The sequence below is a fragment of the Podarcis bocagei genome (genome assembly GCF_964188305.1).
Source record: "Podarcis bocagei genome assembly, chromosome: 3".
NCBI lineage: Eukaryota > Metazoa > Chordata > Lepidosauria > Squamata > Lacertidae > Podarcis > Podarcis bocagei.
Genome location: NC_138127.1, coordinates 41,127,986 through 41,144,425, shown reverse-complemented (window position 1 = coordinate 41,144,425; position 16,440 = coordinate 41,127,986). Strand labels below are relative to the sequence as shown.

The 16,440-nt window shown below is 41.8% G+C and overlaps 1 long non-coding RNA gene across 1 annotated transcript; it reads left to right on the top strand.

The window, feature by feature from the left end:
• Positions 1-693: 693 nt before the first annotated feature.
• LOC308583210 lies at positions 694-8,960 on the top strand. Its single transcript, XR_014006126.1, has 2 exons — positions 694-831; positions 8,632-8,960. It is a non-coding gene; the product is annotated as an uncharacterized lncRNA (long non-coding RNA).
• Positions 8,961-16,440: the final 7,480 nt, after the last annotated feature.

Below are 16,440 nucleotides of genomic sequence, written 5' to 3'. Positions count from 1 at the left end.
TTATTATTATTATTATTATTATTATTATTATTATTATTATTATTATTATTATTATTATTATAAAAGCTGCAGCTTTACTTTAAATAAATGTACAAGATGGGGGATACCGAGAAGTCTAAAGCATTGGTACCTAGAATCTGAAACACCTTCTGATCTATTCAGTTCTTTCTCCTCTTTATTTTTCCTGGAGGCAACTTTGAAGAATGGGGAAGGATTGTTTAATGAGGGCAATGAACTGCTGAAATGTCACTTAAGTATCAGGACACATTACCACTAGGGAGTGTTAGCAGCATCTGTGCACCATTTCCGTGCTCAGACGTGCCATTTAAAAATAACTATGTTTACCTTTTATGCCCAAGCTAATTTATTTGCAGTAAGGGTTCTTGCAATGTGCTGAGCAGACAAGAAGTCAAATTAAGGAGAAGCTGATGGTTTCTACTGCAGACAGTGAAACCCAAAGGCCATATTGTGACTACAAGCAACAGTCGTTGTTCCATCAGAAGAGAATATGCAAAGCTGCAAAATAGATGGAGGAGAGTTCTCTGACCACTGAGTTAGGTCCCTGTGGCAAATACTTTAACAGATACTGGCCACAAGCAAGCTGCACACAATAGTTGCCCTGGTGCATAATGTGTGGTGGTAAGATGATTTCACAATGCCATGAGCTGAATGTGCCCTCTAGGACAAGCCTCTCAGCATCTTCTGTGGTGCACAGGTGTGTCATTCTGTGCCAGATGCTCAAAGCTACCGGTAATTGGCAGACAATTCAGTGTGGGAAATGTTCCATGAAGGTAGACAATTCAAAACTACTCTGTGCTATTTCACACCTAGGTATGTATTGACTAATGTTGTGCTGCAAAGCCATTATTGTATACATCTGTAAGCTTCATCATATTGCTGTTTCGTTACTCCCTTGCACCTTCCCAAAAGCTTATGCATCTCCTTCAAATCCAAATAAATATTGAGATTGGATATTATTGGATGTAAAATAAGTAGACCAAACATCTTGAATACAGTCCTTGGTATGTGTTTGAGCAACTAAAGGATTTCCGGAGAGTTTTCGACATCAAATATTTTATATTGTGAAAGCTATGTTAGTCTTCTATAATAAAGATAAAGACATGCTGGATGGCACCTTGAGTCTCACTTTTTAGAAGCTTCATATTGTAAAATGGCATAAGCCTATGCAAGTGACAGCCTACTTTATCAGATGTTCCAGTTCAGCATCTGATGAAGTAGCCTGTCGCCTATGAATACTTATGCTATTTTACAGTAAAAAAGCTTCTTTAACTTTGAAGGTACAATGTGTTCAATAACAAGCATTCAATCAAATATTTCAGTACCAGATATTTAATATACAGAATTCTCCCAGGGGAGGAATTTTTAGGAGGATTTCTGAGAACGAAGGGTGGTATCCAACTCTCCTGTTCCTATGCTAGCAGAACTGAAGGTTCTCCTCTCCTCTTCCTTGCAACACCCTCTACATTCTCAAAATCTGGAGGGTTGGGGAGCCGGCAGAGAGAGGAAAGGAAATGGAAGTGCTGCTGCACCAGCAGACAACCCAATGCCATTTCATGGCTGTTTCTTTCATCTGTGATATGATGGTCAGGCACAATAACCCTGTGTTGCATATCTGCCCAGACATGTGGCTTCCCAAGGCAGCAGTCCTGGACTCACTTTCTACACAGCAAGGCACATTGGACATAATAGAAACTAACTCCAAGAAAACTTACATGAGATTATGTTTCACGTGTCACTTCGCAAGTGACCATTTTCTTTTGCTGAAACAAATCTCCCACATATGGGAAAAAAAGGAACTATGAAGTGGTCCTATGTTCCCAGTTGAGTATATCAATTACAGTATTATTTATAGCAGTCCAAGGGACTTGTGTTCCACATCATTTTCACATGTATTCACTCTTGAGTCCACTCCATCCCATTGTACCATTAAATTGGGGGGGGGGGAGTATCATAATTACACAGGAGAATCACATTTAAAGACTATTTAAAACATATATTCTCTCAAACTACACATAAGGAAGTGAAAGACATGTGATGGGCAGAGATATCCTGATCCACACATTAGCCTGGGAGGTGCAGATCATATCAGAATTCACAAATAATCGAATTCCTCAAGCATCCCTAAGCGGTATCCATTTCAACAATGGTTTCCCCAATGCCACCGTAATTTTCTTCAGCAACAAACTATTAAGGGAACTCACATGTCTGGCTGAGTATGCGGCCTGCAGCATCTTTCTTCTGAAGCTGTTGTGCTGAGTCCACAGCTGTTTGATTTGGAGGCACACTTGTGCGCCTCGCTGCCTGTCTCTTTCGTAGACTGATTGTTTGTGACATTGTGGTGCAAGCAACACATATATAATCCCACTTTGCCAGGGAGTCAATCCCAGAAAACTAATCACAGTAATAATAAACTACCTCCATACATTCAAAACAAGAAATGCCAATACCCATGAGGTGGCTGGAATAGTAAAAGCCAAGCATGAGTAAATAGGCAACCATGCCATGGGGAAAAGCAGAAGGTTCTTTCTAACCTTAGGCCAATGGAATCTAATCAAGGCCCTGTATGGCTGCTTTTCGAATAAGATTAAGCAAACACACAAACACCCCTGAAAAATCTAGGCTGCCGGAAATCTGTGCAGCATATGAAACAAATGAGAGATGCATCTTTCCCATGTTTTACTTACTAAATGAATCTCCTCTCCAGTCCAATATGTAACTGGGTTTTGTATTTTATAAACCCTTTAGAAGCCTGTTTTGGCATTATACATATAAATATAAATTAAATAACAACACCCAGGGCTTTTTCCCCCACTGGAATTCAGTTCCAGCACCTCCCAGGTTGGCGCCATTGTCATTCTAAGACAATGAGGGAGGTGTTCATGGCGAGCTCCAGCACCTCTTTTTCTATAAAAATAGCACTGAGAATACCAACTTCTCCAACTTAAGAAGAAATGTCTTAAAGACTGTTTTGAAGCTGCTGAAGGCTGCATCTGATAAGGAAGGCTTCTCTCTTACACATTCACATCATACATTTAAAGCAATCTGAGACCACTTTTAAGCAATCATGACTTCTTCAAAAGAATTATGTAGTAGTTTGTTCAGGGGGCTGAGAGTTGTTTGGAGATCCCCCTTCCCCTTCCAGAGTTACAGTTCCCAGAGTTCCCTGTGAAGAGGGGTTGATAGTTAACCAGTCTGGAAATGTGAGAGCCAGTGTGGTGTAGTAGTTAGAATGTTGGACTAGGACCTGGAAGCCCAGAGTTCAAATCCCCACTTGGCCATGAAACTCACTGAGTGACTTCTCTGTCAGTCACTGCCTCTCAGCCTAACATACCTCACAGGGTTGTTGTATGAAGTAGACAAGGAAGGGGGGACCATGTGTGCTACTTTGAGCTCCTTGGAGGAAAAAGTGGGATATGAATGCAATAAATAGATTTAAATGTATGGTGGGAATGTGGCCTAAGAAACCCTGGAGAGCCACAGCTAGCCAGAGTACATAATACACAGCTAAGAAGCAAAAATAGTGCACCCTGACACAAGGAAGCTTCCTACATTACTAAATTAGCAGTTTATATATCCTGACAGGTTGAGGATCCTTGCCGTGTAGCTTAGTGGCTTGTATTCAGGCCTACCATTAGGCAGAGTGAGGCAGGTGTCTGAGGCAACAGAGTTTGAGTGTCATGAAAGGGAGGCAAAATGTTAGTTATTTAATTTGTTGTTGCTTTTCATTGCCAAGAAGTGTGAGGGGAAGGTACTGATGAATTTTTGGCTTCAACTTGACCAGCCCTGAGCACTCCTATGCACCATGAGCACAGTGGAGGAGGGCAGCATTGATGCTGCAACGCCTCAGGCTGCAAAATGTCTTGGGCTGGCCCTGTATTCTCCTATCCTGTTATTGTTCTTTTGTTTCCACACACACACACATCCCATACCCTCCAACATTTATCCAATGAAAATAGGGACTTCCATTATTATTATTATTATTATTATTATTATTATTATTATTATTATATCCCGTCCATCTGAGTGGGTTGCGCTAGCCACTCTGATCGGCTTCGAACATATATAAAAACATAATAAAACACGAAACATTAAAAAAAACAACTTCCCTATATAGGACTGCGTTCCGATGTCTTCTAAAGGTTGTATAGTTACTTATGTCCTTGGCTTGGGAGTCTCACATAACTCCATAACATCCAACATTTCTCCAATGAAAATAGGGACGTCCTAAGGAAAAGCAGGACATTCTGGGATCAAATCAGAAACTTGGATGGCTTCTATAAATCTGGAACTGTCCCTGGAAAACAGGGAGACTTGGAGTTTCTGACATCCCCAGGTTCCCCTCTCCCCTGCCAGATCTCTTTTACATCCTGTCCTATTCGCCATTTTGAAAACTGGCTTTCCTCACACACCCCAACCCCCTTGCTGCTGCTGTGGCAGCTGCTACTTCATCTACTGTGGCTGACACCCGTAACTGTGATGAATGGTGTGCTGACAGTCCAGCATGCTTCACTGAGAAGCAAAGGCCTGAACAAAGTGAATCAAGCTTGTCTGGTGCTAGTCCTGTCAATACCTATCGGCCAATATGAAGGCCCAGGCTGATGTCTGGCTTTTGCAAAGCTGTTACCATTTTCTGTGCAGGGATCAGACTGATCATAATTCTCAAATAAATTCCTAGACAACTGCAATAAATATACCTATCAATAATGTTCTTTCTTTTCGAGGGGTTTAAATAAAACTCTAACAACAAGACAAGACTGCTTTTTTAAACAGGCAGTGTAGAAAAAAGATGGGTCTGTTTTTTTCCACAGGGAAAAATTGGTAGCACCACTAAAATAAACACCCTCAGTATGACTTGCGACCGTCTATACAATTGTCTGACAGGAAAATTCTCCCAGCTGCACCAGCCTTAGGCTGTGTCTATGGAATGAACTCCTCTCTGAAATGTGTCTTGTTCCAACTTTATATACATTTAGACATCCAGTTTAAAAAATCAATTTTTTGTTAGGCTTTGAGAGGCTGATCAGGTCATTTTTAAAAACATTATAATGCTGCCAATTATGCTCTTTATGTCTTTTATGAGACTTTTTCTTCATCTTCTTACTTATTATGTTTTATGTGGCCTTGTTTCAAACCACCTTGTGGTCATTTTTGGTGAAAGGGAGTGTAGCAACCTCTCAATAATTTTAAAAATGTACATTGCCACATGTGGTGTATGTACATGGGCCAGTAGCCACATGTACGCATGGAAAGAAGCCCCAGTTAGCCATGGTTTCCACCAGTGTGTGCATATGATACACGCGTGCATTCCATCATGCAAATAGATATACATCAGGAATGGGGGACCTACGGACCTCCATAGTTGTTATACTGCAACTCCTAACAGCCCCAGCATAGCTAGCGGTCAGCGATGATTGCAGGGAATTGTATACCCTCCAACATCCCACTGATGAAAATTGTACACAACCCAGCTCCTTGACACACTTAAAATCACTCCCCTCACCAACGCCTCCCCACCTTCTCTGAAGATACATCCACTCACCTCAGTGGCCTCTGCTTCCACCAGACACCTTGACAGAGGCCATTCCCCTTCTCATTCGGGCCCCCTCCCCCACCCTGTGAAAATACACGTCTTTTTGGTTTCGTGCTCTGGTTCAAGCCAGCTGACTTGCACCAGAGCTCAGGAGCCAAAATGAGACACCCTGGGATCCAATCAGAAGCCAGGATGGCTTCTGTAATTCCAGGATATCCTGGTTAAATCAGGACAGTTGAAGGGTATGGAATTGTAGTTCAGCAACGTCTGGAGGACCCCAATTTCCCCATCTCTGGTGTAGACAGTGGGAAATTTCTTTCAAAGAAGTGGTGCAAATTGAAACTTGGGCGAGGCAAACGCATATTTGGATTAACTAATGGATCACTTGTTCAAATATTTTCTGGTAATATTCTTATGTATTCCTTTATGGGTGGTGTTCTCTGAAGATACAGTAAGTACAGTGGTACCTCAGGTTACATACGCTTCAGGTTACAGACTCTGCTAACCCAGAAATAGTGCTTGAGGTTAAGAACTTTGCTTCAGGATGAGAACAGAAATCGTGTTCTGGTGGCACGGTGGCAGTGGGAGGCCCCATTAGCTAAAGTGGTGCTTCAGGTTAAAAACAGTTTCAGGTTAAGTATGGACCTCCGGAATGAATTAAGTTCTCAACCCGAGGTACCACTGTACATTAAAATTCTCCCCAAGAAAGACAAATAATACATTCTCTTTAGGTATTGAAGACAAGGAAGCCTACTGAAGTACTACTAATATAAATAATTCCATTTTGTAAAAACTTTGACAAGAAAGTAATGATGGTGTAATTGAAATTAACACTAGACTGAATCTCCACAGTTGGTCGTAATAGGCAGAGCAACATAATGTATGTCACAGCTGGGTTGCAGTTTGAACAATCCCTGTGCAATGTAGGTTGCATGCTTCCAGCATCACCTTTTCCCCAAGGAATGCTCATTCCCCATCAGTAAGTAACCACTAGTTGTTTGTTTGTTTGTTTGTTTGTTTGTTTGTTGATTCCATAAAATTAATTCAACACTTGTATAAAAACATTGAAGCGGTTTACAAAAAAGATTTTGAAGGTCAGCAGTGTTTACTTACCAACAGATACGGTACCTGTTTTCTTCAAAATGATTCCCCCACTATTATAAAGATTAATGCTCCATGGCTTGAATAGCAATGCAAATCATAATTAGCTGTAATTAATTACATCACTGACTCTCCCCCTGCCCTGAAATTGCTTGCCTCTACAGTGTTTCAAATGTTTCACTGCATCTGGATGAATCACTCAGACAATCGTTTTGCTACCAACACAAGGATTTGATTCTTAAAGGCCATTAGATGAGTTAAAAGAAACTCAATCACAAATCGGTCGTAAGATAATGATTTTCTTTAAAATAAACACATTCATGATTAATTTGAGCTTTTCTGCTTTCTTAGCCTTCAGGGTTCCACCCTCTACTCCCCATCCCACAATAGTCAGCTTTTCTCTCAGCCGTAAGTGTTAGCAAAGCTTTAAAATAAGTCCAGGAGTTTACTGATTTCACATCCCTGGTCTTCCGGGGCCAAACTAGTTGTGATGTGGCAGAGCTGTGATTAAGATGACCTGTTGGTTTAGAGACCTGAATCAGATTAGGACCCCTGCACCAGGGGAGAGGGAGTGTAATCCTTTCCCCATGCTATTTTTTTCTGCTTAAAAATAGCATTTCTTCAAATTAAAATTCCCCCAAAACGGGGGAGTATATGAGAAATAGTCAGTCACCACGTCCCGTCAGTGTAAGGATTTCCACTTGCACAATGGGACTTCTTCCCTCGCCCCCGCAACACCCCTACAGACTCCCCAGATCTGTTCCAGAGTGTTGAAGAACAGATTCTCTAGAACAGATTCAGGAAGGGAATGGAGGGAGGAGCGGAGAGGGGGAGAGCATCCCATGTGCTCTTTTCATGTTGCAAGCCGCCTTGAGCATGTTTTGAACTGTGGAAAGGGGGCATATAAATAAAAGCATGTATGTATGTTACTTTAATAGATACTCCATATTTTATTTTATTTTATTTGGATTGTAGAGCTTTCTCAACATAGCGCCATGTTTTTTCTTCTCTTGTACTTGTTCTGTAAATGTCTTCCACTTACACTATGATTCCAGCACATTGTGATCTGCTTGGATCGATCTGTGGGGAGGAGAAGGGAGCTCTGGGTGAAAAGACTTGAAGTAGGCGACTAGCCTAGATAGCGTTCTGCTCTCTTCAACTCTGGTTGGCTCTTCACACAGGGGAAAAAACCACTATAAATAAATCAACCATTAAATCATTATAACAAAAGAAAAAACGCTATGTAAAAATCACTTAGATTTTTCTCTCTGGTGCCATCTGGTGTTGCATGTTTATAACACATTAAAAGCGTTGCTTTTTGACTAATGTAGCTGAGTCCTCTATGCTTCCAATTTGCCACAGGAGCCAACCACAATAAAATATTTCAGGGGGCTGAGTCCCCAGAAAGTTAATGGGTATTCCCATTCAAATGGTGGGGGTGCACTGCATCATGTTTTCGTTTATGTGGGGCGAGGCTTACCTGGGCCCCCACAATATTTTATTCAAGTTGGCACCCTTGCTTTGTGCAAATTTTCACTTGGTCATGTTTCATAACTTCCTTGCTTTTTTAATGGTCGAAGCGAGAAGAGGGGTTGAGGGTGCTTCTTTCACTGAGGAAAGTTGGAGTGACGTGCTAATGTTTCATAGCATTCAGGCAGAAGTCTGTACAAAGAGCATTTGCCTTGATGCAGAAAATCCACGTGCAAAACAGTAGAGTGGGCATGAGCAGCTGTGAGCACAAATCTACATCTGCCTACCTGTCCAAGGGATGCTTGTTGCTGTCAGATTTGCCAGCGCTGACCAGCTCTTTGAATAGCATTGGAGATTTGAATCTCCCCTCTCTTTGATGTAGAACAGAGCTGGAAAGAGGAATGTGCATGCAGTCTCCTCTATACCTCCTGCAGTGTGTGGCTTATTCTGTTATAGATCATCACACCAACCATCTGTTCACCAATTCATTTTTTGTTCGTCATCAACAGGCACCCCTAAATGGCATCTATAGATGTAGAAGTCAGACTCGCTGGGCTCCTGATCCTGCGAGGAACTCTGCTTGCTTCTTGGAAAAGAATCCCCATCCTGGATTGAGATTACTTTCTTTTGGAAGACTGCTGCAGTACAGTGTGAAGAATTTCATCCTTCATTATTCTTGGCTGCTCAGGAATTGAATCTTATGAGGAGCACTTGCCAGAGAAGTCATAATTAACATTTACTGCTTTTTAAAAAATGGGTCTGAGCCAAGATAATTGGCCATCAAACTGTTGTGCAGAGATGTTGATCATTCAGTAGCATGAATAAGTATTTCATCCTTTTTCTGGTACAAACGGATATTATTGAGCACCGGCAGTGAGCTCTAGAGGAAAACAGAAGTGCAGACAAGGGAATTGAGGATAGGAAATTAGAGCGAGGGAAAGGCTTGTAATCATTCTTTGATTCCTTATAATTATGGTGTTAAGTCAGCATTGCCTCAAGGTGATTATTGGAGTAGCCGTTTAGCTGAAAGGCCAGTGGATTAGCGTCTCAGTATGTTATTTGGAGCATTGTGCATAATGGGCATGATAAAGCCTAATAAGATGTTTTTGATGATCTCATTGTTTTTAGCAGGAAACAGTGTTAATTTCTATACAAAAGGAGAAATAACAGGACACGAAAAGATTAAAACAAAAGGATCAACACAGCACAGAGGACTTTTCATGCTTAAAAAATAAATAAATCAGTATTTTAATTCCACATGCAATGTATGATAAAATGCAACAATCAGTATGAAAGTAAAAGAAAACTGAAAATAATAGCAAAAGAAAAGAAGAAATCTGAATCGATACAAAGGTTTAGTGAATAGGTAGAAAAGCCACTTATCCACACACCATTTAATTTATCTAAGGCTTTTGATTGTATATATATTCCTCAGATGCTAAGACTGATTTAGATACAGTGGAAAACCATGTTTCCCCACTATGCGAATGATCTATAAAGAGCTTTGGACTTGCACCTTCATTCCTCCTCTCTTACTGCTTCTCCCCTCCTTTTTCACAGCCAAGAGAAGTTCAGAACCATGCTTGGGGATGATGGCCGTACTTGGGGAGCTGTGGTTTGTTTAAACTATGGTTTCAGAACAAGCCAATAGCTGAAGCCGGAGCTTGATTATGGCTTGTTCTCACTAGGGATGTCAGAGGAATCATTTGAAAATGAACTGTCAAACAGATTTCCTTCTGTCTACCCATTAAATCCCCACCATGGCACAGACTTTTGATGTACACACTTTTTGCTTTAGTTCTTTGCAGCAAACAGGTTTTTAACATGCACACATTTTATGTAAATAGATACATTAATTGCTTTGCAATGTATTATATTTACATATTCAGTGGTGTACCAATGCTGCTCTCCCAACAGGTGCATTGGGTTTGTGTGTTTTTTTCTGAAGTGCTGTTTGTTGACTTTGTATAAGTTGTTTCATTGCTATAAGAAGCCTATATGTGTTCAGGCTGAAATATTAACAATATGTATTTAGAAGACCCATTGCTTGCCCCCCCCCCACACACACACACAAAAAAGAGAGTTGTAATTGCAGCCCTAATCTGCTTCCTGCTGTGAATTTTAAAAACCCATGAAATACATCATTCATTCTTGTTCTTTTCACATGGAAAGAAGTGATCTCTTCTGTTACCTATGCTCCTCAGTGGATTCACTGGATTCACATCCAACCTGTCAATCTTTGTTTTAAATCTTACCCCACTCTCAGACAATCTCAGTATTTAAAACATAAATCAGCTTTGGTGTTATGTTTCAGCAGGCACCCAAATCTATTTTATGAATAAAACACACAATCATGAAATAAAAGTTAGAATAAAAAAAGATGTGACTAAATAGCATAACAACTAATGCATACAATCCAGGTCAAAAACAATGAAAGAACAAGACAATGTTAAATTGTCCCTCCCTGATGCACCACTGATGGGAGAGAATACAGAATGGCATAACAAGTTGCAATCCTAACCCCCCCCCCTTCCTTGGGCATAAGCCCCACTGAATTCAATGGGACTTCTGAATGGACATGGCTAGAATTGTGGTGGGCCTTTAGCCACTTCATTAATTTTGTCTTAAAGGTACCACAAGGGTCTGCATTGTTTTTGCTGCAAAAGATGAGCAGCAAAATCAGTTAACTTTGAAAGGAGCACACAGGGAAGGTAACTGATTTGTAAATATATGTTGATAGGCAATATATGTGTGTCTATTGTGCATTATGAGATACATATGTGGGTGACAAGATGAAAGAAAGACTTGCACAAAATAAATCAGTTGCAGAGGAATGGAAAATACCAGATGGAAGTACAAATGAATATCAAACCTGAGTTATGTTGATATATCCTTAGTTCTCACTAAGCAAACCACATTTCCCCAAGTTTGGACATCACAAAGAACTAAGATTCTTAAAAAATGTTAGCGAAAGCTTTATTTTCCCCTCATAAGTGCAAAAGAGGAGGAAGAAGAAGCATGAGTATATATGGAACCTTTGCTCACCACTACGCTTTACAGAGTGCAAGGCATCCTTTCTCACTACATCTGAATCATACCAAGCCTAAATATAGAAGTTTTATTACATGGCATCCAATATATGAAAGGGCACAAGATTTCCATGTCTATACGGTCTCCCTTTTAGCCACTCTAACCCATCTGTCACTTTTTTAACACTCGGCTATTTATTACCAACAATTCGATTCACAAAGAATTTGTAGAGTTAATTCTTGGAGACCACATAAAGATGCCCCTTTGTTATCTCTGCATAGGAATGCCATTAACTCTTGTTTGAAATTTCTGGATTTGACTAAGATTGGAATAAGAAAGGCTTGACAGGTTCCAAGATTCACAGAGCCGCATCAAAGGCAACTATGTGTCAGGGGCGAAGCAACCTGCTCCGGTACCCAGAGCAGCGCTTGTCCCAGGGGGCATGGCGCGTATTCCAGGGGGCGGGGCGTGTGCCCCGGTGGTGCCGCCGATCGGGGCTCAGCATTTTGTCACCCCCTTTGGAATGGCACCCAGGGTGGACCGTCCCCCACCTCGGAACTGTTAGTTTCTGTTCTTATCACTGGGTAGCTGTGTGGAGTCACAGGACTCTGTTTACATTCCATACTATTGGAGTCTCAAGGGAAGGGAGACGGGATGTGACGTTAGTGGTTTCCATTTTCCTTTGTTCCTTTGTTCAGTTGCTCTCTGCTTTCATAGAGAGATGTCTTTTCTGTTCTGCATAGTTTAGAAATAAAACTCTTTTAAAATGTAGCCATAAATCTCATCACTTCCGTATGCTGTTTTAATGCTCTGCTGGGAGAATGTGCCTTGGAGCCTCATCAAAGGCTCGAGGTCATCAATTAATTATCGGGAGGTGACTCTGAAGGCTCGGGGGGGGGGGGGAATGAGCTTTATCAGCTTGGCCGAGCGGAGATCCCAACAGGAACGCCCCTGCTATGTGTTGCTTATATTTTGGTCTCAATGAAACACACTACGAACATGCTCTGTTCTTCCCAGTTAACTATGTTGGAGCAGCCGATTTCCTCAAAGTGAGGCAGGATGAGCACAGCTGCTTAGCCTAATGTTGGTCTACGTATCACAGAGGATTACTACCACATTGGTGTTATCACAGAGGACCTGAGCAGCCTAGGTTATGTTAGCTGAGTTCTAGGAGGGAGGACAAAGAGTCTGTTCTCTCCACACTTCAGCAAAGCTACCCCTGCGTGTATTGCATGCAGAAAGGAAACAGCATTGCTTCCAAAGGAGCAAGGATAAGATAAACAAAAAGCCCGAAGCTTTACAAATCGCCTGGATAAGATCTTCATTAAAATAGATTGTAAAATATCATCACCAATGAACAAGAAATTAACAGAACTTTGATGTTCAACATATGGCCACTGCATGGGGTTTACGTAGCACACCTTCAGTGATCAGTCCAAAAAGCATTTCAAGCAGGAACAGATAAAGGCAAGTAATTGGCTTGTCTGCAGGTACTGTGGAGCTTAACCGGCATTCTGGAACGTCGGTGATAATTATTTTCTGTGATCTGCTTGAGTTTGGTCTTTGCCACTGAATCAGCATCTAAAGCAGAAATGTCAAGGTAAGCCCCTGTAAGGAGAAGAAATAAACATGTATACTGTTTACACAGCAGTCCATTCGGAAGCCGCATATTGTGAGGCATTATGACTTAAAGCAATGCAGGGGAATGCAGGCAAGCAACAAAGAACCCAGAGCAGACTCCAGGGGAACTCATAATCATAAAGTCATCTTGGACAAGGATAATAAAAACAGTGTTAGAGTAAACAAACTCAGCCTGCAGTAGTATAGAATAAATTGCAAGGGAAGGAAGGCGAATGGAAGTTGTGCTTGCGAGGCAAAACATATTTATCATTTGTTGTACAGAATGAAAAGTAGTTAGCAGGTAATTAGGAAACACAAATGTCACAATAACAGAATTAGAGGTCATTATCAGTCAATATCAGCAAACACACTGGAAAAGGTTATGAGAACAGGAAAGGCTTGCATGAGCAAAAAGAAGGTGGCAATCCTAGCCATGCTTGCCTGGAAGTAGGAAGGGGGGGCAATTTGATTCAGTTCACATCTACAGTAGTACCTCTGTTTATTAACTTAATCCATTCCAGAAGTCCGTTCTTAAACCGAAACCGTTCTTAAACCAAGGTGCACTTTCCCTAATGAGGCCTCCCACCACCGGTGCCTTTCCACCATTCAGATTCCATTCTTAGACCAAGGTAAAGTTCTCAAACTGGGACACTATTTCCGGTTTTGCAGTTTGTAAACTGAATCGTTCTTAAACAGGACTGTTCTTAAACCGAGGTACCACTGTATAGGCAAACCTGCCTGATCTGCACTTTCAAAACCATGTGGGAACTGAAACATAGCCATCCTTTGAAATGGGTGCATGTCTGAATTTTGCAATGCAGTTCTCCATTCAAACAATGTGCACAAATATGTATACAGTAGGGTAAAGTGTGCCTAGAAATGCACATATTTGTGAAAATAGCATACAAAAATGGGGGACTCCTTTTGCAAAGATGTGTATATTAGACTACATTATATAAAATAGGTGTATACAGTGGTACCTCGGGATGCGAACGCGATCCGTTCCAGAGCCCCGTTCGCATCCCAAACAGACCGCAAGACGCAACGGTGCATCTGCATTTCTCCGCTTCCGCGCATGTGCTTGATGTCATTTTGAGCATCTGTGCATGCGCGAGCAGCAAAACTCGGAAGTAACGTGCTCCATTACTTCTGGGTTGCCGCGGAGCACAACTCGAACGTGCTCATCCCGAAGCACATTCAACTCGAGATATGACTGTATTTGGAAATGTTTGCACTGAAATACTGAATTGCCATGACTTTTCTTTGAACAAAATCACAGATAGGACTAGAAACTGGGTGTGCAACAGTGATATTTAGGGAAAGGTGTGACTATTCCTTTTTCCCATCAGGATTGTCAATATGCTCCTTTAAATCTGTTTGACTCTCCACCTAGATACTTTGAGGCAGGAGTGTGGAACCTGTCAGCCCCAACCTGTTGTTGGGCTCCAGCTCCAGCCCTTGGCAGAACAGCCAGTCATCAGGACTAATGGGAGTTGAAGTCCCATAAATATATTGAGGATTACAGGTTCCCCATCCCTGCTCTATAGCTATTTTCATGAGAGCTCTCTTTGACTACATAAGCCCCAGCACCTTGAAATGTGCTCAGAAACGGAACAGGAGGCAAATAAGATGTTGAAGAACCACCAAGACAAGTTCCCAACAGCCAGTTCCGGTTAGCACTGCCAGTTTTAGGATACTTGTATTTGGGATCATGTACAATTTCCCAATAGTCTTCAAAGGCAGCCCCATGCTACAGTAATCTAATCTGGAAATTACCAGAGAATGGATAAGGTGTTCATCTCTTTACAGCAGCACTTTGTGTCTCTGCCCCCATAGCATAGCTGCAGGTTGAAACCGGTGTCTTTGAGGAGTAGAGGTAAAAGCTATTCTCAATATAATCCTTGGGTTACTTGAAGATATTTTGGGAGGGCATCATTTTTCACACAGTGCATCTGCTAAGACTGCAATGGATACAGCTGAGTCTGGAAGAAGAAGAGTTCGGATTTGATATCTCGCTTTATCACTACCCTAAGGTGTCTCAAAGCAGCTAACAATCTCCTTTCTCTCCCCCCCCCCACCCCACAACAAACACTCTGTGAGGTGAGTGAGGCTGAGAGACTTCAGAGAAGTGTGACTGGCCCAAGGACACCCAGCAGCTGCATGTGGAGGAGCGGGGAAGCGAACCCGGTTCCCCAGATTATGAGTCCACCACTCTTAACCACTACACCACACCAAACTGGGCATATTTAAAGGTGCCCAAGCATTAGAAAAGTCTGGTACTGGCAACCATGGACTGCTACAGGAGGGGTTGGGTGCCCAGGTATCAGATGTGCCAATTTGTAAGGGAGATGGGGGGGGCTGACATCACCCTCAGGAGTTGGTACCCCTGCCAGGTATTGAGTGGAAAGGCTAAGACCTACCCTGATCACTGGCTGCATCTTCCCAGGACATGGTAGGAGCCTCAGTGGTGTAACATGGACATATGTTCACAAATGTTTAATTTAGGATTCTTTTTAGAAACCTAATTAAACATTAGTCCAGCCTCCAAACTAATTTGATCAAGGGCAGGGCTGGTGGTTCCCAGGTTGTCCTTCAGCTGGTCAGCCTGATTGGAAACCCCCAAATTGAGGTCACAGGGCAGATGTGTACAGCCCAAGTAGTTACACCAACCTGTTAGATAACAGCTCTTATCAAGGGAATAGGACTTCAGCATGGAAATAAGAAAAGACACAATAGTGATCTTCAAGTATCTGAGGGCTGCCATAGCTCCAGGGCCAGAGGGCAAAACGAGGTGAAACATTAAACTTTCTAACGGTAAGAGCTTTTTGACAGAGGAAGAGACTGCTTGGGAGGTTGTGGACTCTCATTCCCTAGAGATATTTAAGCGGAATCTGGGCAGCCATCTGTCAGTGCTGCAGCATCCTGCATTACAGATCCAGCAGAGAACAAGGAGCTGGGCTGGAATACTTTCCACATCTATGATGCTATGAAAGACACACCTCAGGAAATTTGCACATTCAAGTCAGCAATGGTGACTCCCCCTACCCCTCCACCCCAATATTTCATTTCATTTTGGGTATGTAAATATTAGTATAACATAAAACAGCACATAACCACATTACAAAGAAACAAAAGATAAGAGCATTTGTCATTGGAAAAAGTCGTTTTTTTGTTGATGGTCCTTGTTCTCTTTTTCCATTGAGTTTATCTTGTATAGCTTTTCCACAGATGTCAGTGTATGGGGGGTGGTTGCCAAGCATGTTTTTGTGTGTACCACATATGCAATAAAGGTGAACCAAGTCAATTGAAATTTGTCTACTGTGTTTCTTGAATTATTTCTGTCTTTCATTTCTTGGGTCAACCTTTCCATTAATGTGCTAGACCATACAGTGGTACCTCGGGTTAAGAACTTAATACATTCTGGAGGTCCATTCTTAACCTGAAACTGTTCTTAACCTGAGGTACTACTTTAGCTAATGGGGCCTCCTGCTGCCACCACACACTTTCTGTTCTCATCCTGAAGTAAAGAGGTACTATTTCTGGGTTGGCGGAGTCTGTAACCTGAAGCGTGTGTAACCTGAGGTACCACTGTATTTGTTGATATCATTCATGTGAGGACTCCAAGCCATGACTAAGCATGCTCTACTCATGTGTAGGTGTCACAGATC